Here is a 5,135-nt window from a genome sequence, read left to right as displayed (position 1 = left end):
CATTCCCTTTAAAATGGTTAAAGTTAATCTTAAAAAAGACAATAAAATAATGCACTTCCATGGCTGGCTAGAGATGGGGATACCAGTTGGGACACAATTACCATGGACTGGGCCCGAAAAGCATTCCATGTGAGGTGTTGGTGGGAGCAGGAGAGGAGAGGGTGGCCCCACCTGGTCGAGCTCCCAGCAGACACTGTGGCCACCCACACCAACCTGTCGGCCTGAGGCAGACAGGCTTCTGAAACATCAGCGATACAGCTCTGCACCCCTGCCTCCCCGGGCCAGGGCACTCCTCAACCAGGGACAATTCTGGCCTGTGTCACAGTGTCTTAATGTCAATCACAAGATGATTCTAAGCACGCTTATGGTATGAAGCTGTTACTGCAGGGAATGGTGGCATCCCCCAACCACAGGCTCCAGAAATGCACGCCCGTCTCTCTCAGAAGGTCCCGGACAACACCAGAGTGGCACAGGCAGGACCACATGGAGGCAGGCTCCTGCTCTCAGGGGCTGACAGTCTGCAGAGGAGGGATGGGGAGACTGTCATCCCTCCATGGGGATGGAGGCAATGCTGTTTGCCAGTTTTGGCAAACAGCATTGCTTCCTGGGGCCTCAAAAAAAGTGTCCTGGGGCAGGGCACTACAGACGACTGAAGGGTGGGAAATGGTCCCTGTAAAGGCCCAGAGACAGACTCTTGGTTCAGAGGAGGAACTGAAAACCAGCTGGCACCAAGCCTCCATTCATCTACTACTACCGGACCAGGACTTCTCAAACCAAGGCCAGGTCCCGACCCGCCAGGGCAGCAGCAGGGGTGCTGACAGGGAGCACATGACTTCATGACTTCAAGGCAGCATCAAAGGAAGAGAGGGGAAGGAAAGTGTGGCGTGTCCACACTGTGAGACAGTGTGGGGAAGAGGAATGGAAGGAAAGAGCAAGAGAAGCAGCTGTTTCACAGCAGAGGCGGGCAAAGCTCCCACGGCAGCTACAGGAAGGGAAGGAGCTGGCAGGAGCCAGGCAGGAGGAGAAAAAAGGTGTTTTCCTTTATATTATATAGGTACACCCAATTAAGATGCCAAGTATTAGAAAAGACATTAATATTGACTTAGAAACTTCCAGATACAATATTCTCATTTTGATGAGCATGGCTTTTTTTTTTTTTTTTTAAGATTTCATTGGGGAATTGGGGGAGGGGAACAGACAAGTTGCTGTCGTTTTGTTCTTCAGTCTAGTTGTGGAGGACGTTGCTTCACTGGCCCAAGCTGGCACCATCACTGCACTCTTCCCGGGCGAGGCAGATCAGTCGCCGGCCTCTGGACGGCTGGCTGCTCACTGCGGCTGCTGGCCGCTCACGCTGGCTGCCGGCTACACACGGTAGCCCATGGCAACCCACTGCAGCAGGGGCTGCAGTCTAGCCATCCCTGGCAACTCATGGCAGCCCAGCTCCAGGTTGAGCTGTTGTTCAGCATCTTAGCTGCGGAGGGCAGTGTCACTGCCCTCTGTGGGATCCAAACCGGGGCCCTCTGGCATCCCAAGCCAGTTCTTAACCAACGCGCCATTCGTCCGGCCTAAGCATGACTATTTGATACTGGTTTTCCATGTGACAGGGATCCGAACAATTCTTGAGAAATTTGAATCTGGATTCCTGGTGGCCACTCCTTTCAATTCTTATTTATGGAGCGCGACAAGTGCTATGAACAAGAGAAGACAAAACAAAATCCGGGAAGGACTTGGTTCACACTGGCTGTGGCAGCAAATGGAGCAGTGTCTGTCTCTAATGGAGGGAAACTTTCCTCACTGTTCCATTGGCTAACGCAATCTTTTAAATTCTTCCTCAAGGCAGCAATGCTCCTTCAGTCTGGTGTTTCCTTCTCCTCCATGGATGTTGCCAGTCTTGAAGATGGGGTGCCCAGGACACCCCATCACATTGAAACATTTTTGTATCAAATATCTGGCAGCGGGCTGGCCGAGTGGCGCATTGGTTAAGAGCTGGCTTCGGACGCCAGCTCTGAGCAGCAGGGCCCCGGTTGGGATCCCACATGAGGGCCAGTGACACTGCCCTCTACAGCTAAGATGGTGAACAGCAGTTTGACCTGGAACTGGGCTGCTGTGAGTTGCCAGTGACGGCGTAGGCTGCAGCGGGGCTGCAGTGGGCTGCTGTGAGCTACGTGAGTGGCCGGCAGCCCGCGTGAGCTGCCGGGAGCCGCTGTGAGCGGCCGACCAATGACCGACGACCAATTGCCTCACCCGAGAAGAGCGCAATGATAATACCAACATGGGCCAGTGAAGCAATGTCCTCCACAACAAAGCTGAAGAACAAAAACAACAATTTGTCTACCTGTCTGTTCCCCTTCCCCGATTCCCCAACGCTGTTCTCTTCCCCCCAATTCCCCAATTTAAAAAATCTGAAAAAAAAAAAAGACAGTAACTTGTCTGTTCCCCTCTCCCAATTCCCCAATAAAATCTTTAAAAAAAAAATCTGGTGGCGATGTTGTTGTATTTTTTCTCGTGAACTTTGTTTAGGATTCAAATTAATACTGACCAAACATATTACTATATCACTATTTTCACTTTTCCAAAGTTGGATTTTGCTGCAAAGCCACACATTCACTCACTACACATTAGTTTATGTTTACAGTCCTCACAGTTTTTATTTTTATCACATTCAGGTGTTCCAAGGTGTCAGTCCAGTTATTGGTTTTTCAGCCTACACTGGAATGGAAAGGTAAATTATTCACACAACTCTTTTTAGTCTTTAGCTTGTAAGCTTTTGACAAAATGTGTCCTTCGCCAGTCAATGCCATTCAGTATGAAATAGAGCAGGGGTCTGCTCCTATTTGTCACCATGAAGATAAAAACGGGCCTGGACTGCTTGGACTCCATGAGCTTAACTGTCAATAGCCTCGCTGGACCAGATCAGACCTGTGTGCTCCCTGTGGCTGGGTCACCTCTTGCCAATAAAATGGCTTTCTCACTTGTGAAACTAACCAAGCAGCCAGATAATAATATACCTGTGGACTCAGCAATCAGAAGTGAGGGTTTTGTTGGTTGGTGTGTCGCTGTCATGTCACAGAGTCAGTGTGTCCACTGACATTGCTTCCTCAGTCCCAAGAGCAGTATTGACAAATTCTACATGGTTGGGTAGAATGAGCATGTCTGCAAGTGTGTAAGGCATTTCATCTCTGACAACAAATCATAGGCCGCTGTACCTAACTTCAGTTAGGTACAATTTGACACTAATATAATGAAGGTCATTTTTTTTTTTTACAGCAGCTTATTTTTAAAAATCTCTATGCTTTTTTTTCTGCCTAATTTTTTTAAGCTTTTATTGGGGAATTGGGGGAGGGAACAGCATTGGGGAATCAGGGAAGGGGAACAGACAAGTTGCTGTCGTTTTGTTCTTCAGTCTAGTTGTGGAGGACACTGCTTCACTGGCCCATGTTGGTATTGTGATCATTGCGCTCACTCCAGCTGAGGCAGACCGGTCACCGGCCATTGGATGGCCACTTATGATGGCTCACAGCAGCTCACACCAGCTGCCGGCCGCTCACGCTGGCTGCCGGCCACTCACGGTAGCTTACAGCAGCCCACTGCAGCCTACACCGTTGCCGGTGACTCATAGCAGCCCAGCTCCAGGTTGAGCTGTTGTTCACCATCTTAGCTGTAGAGGGCGCAGCGTCACTGGCCCATGTGGGATCTGAACTGGCGGCCCTGCCACTCAGAGTTTGCACTCCCAAGCGAGCTCTTAACCAATGAGCCACTCGGCCAGCACCTTTTTCTGCCTAATTTAGGTGTTGCTGGGGGAAGCATCATGAGGTATGCTTGGTACCACTGCTCCATTTGGTAACTTCTCTGTGCAAACAAGACATTTAGGCTGAAGATGAGAACACTCAAGCTATATGGCTACATGATTGAGACAGTCACTGAACTGCCTAATCAGTGACTTTTTGTTTTTGACCAGTATTAGTCTTGTGAATTTGATGACATTCTAAGTTTAATAAACATGTGGGAAAGTAAATATCTGTAAAAATGAAATCTATTCCTGAAACAGAAAAAGGACTATAGAAAAACTCAGAGAAAAAAAAAGACTGTAGTTTAAGTTAATAGCATTATTGCAATGTTAATTACTTTGTTTTGATAAACATATGATATTAACACTGGGGAAAGCTGGGGGAAAAGTATATGGGAACTCTGTGCCATCCTTGCAACTCCTCTGTAAATCTAAAATGATTTCAAAATAAAAAGTTACAAAAACAATCTATTAAATATAAAATCCTTAAGGAGACTATACAGGCTTCATGGCTTCAGGAAATGGATAAAAAAAACATGAAGGCCTTCAGAAATATTCTAAAATGTTCTAAAACAAGTTGCCCTGAAAAACTAAAAAATTAAGCATACAGCTTATAAAAATAGGAAAATTTAAATGCTAATTTTAATTCAATAATTAAAATTGAAAATTTAATAAAATATAAACTTACTCTTGTATTAAAAATTATTTTTGAAAAACTGATTTTCTGAAGCCTGAAAGGAATGCAGTCCATTTAAACGAATTATTGAATAAACTAAACTATATTGAATTTTGTTTTTAAAATAAACTTTTAAACATTTCTAGAAAAATAAATGATAATTCATTATGCAATTCTATAAAACTTTGGCTAATTTTTATCAAAAGCTAATAATAAATAATCAAGAATAATAGAGAATACTTTTAGTTTAGCTAAATTTGGAAGAAGAAATTCAAAGAAAGGGACTATTTTGTATGCACACACAAAGATCTCATGATATAGAAATCATGACTAAGTAGCAATTGCCCTCCCTGGGCTGGATCTCTGAGAAGGCTCATGGAGCCCTTAGGGCAGCCACAGACAATCCTCGGGACTTACTTACCGGAAAGCATCCCTGAACTGGGGTTCAGGAAGTTTGCAGAGGAAGCCATGCAAATAGTGTTCAAATATACCTTCAGCTGCTTCTAAGAGGCTATATTTTTAAAAGGCCTTTAATGGTCCAGTGATAAAGCATTGCCAAGTATTGTGGGATGCAGTCTCTTGGGCCCCATTTGGTGACACGACTGGTGCAGCAGGGGGGCATAACCCCTGGAAGCCCCTCTGGATGAAGAGATCAAACTTGGACCCTTGGAG

This window comes from Hipposideros armiger, unplaced genomic scaffold (genome assembly GCF_001890085.2).
Source record: "Hipposideros armiger isolate ML-2016 unplaced genomic scaffold, ASM189008v1 scaffold_126, whole genome shotgun sequence".
Taxonomy (NCBI): domain Eukaryota; kingdom Metazoa; phylum Chordata; class Mammalia; order Chiroptera; family Hipposideridae; genus Hipposideros; species Hipposideros armiger.
Note: the sequence above shows the minus strand (reverse complement) of the source record.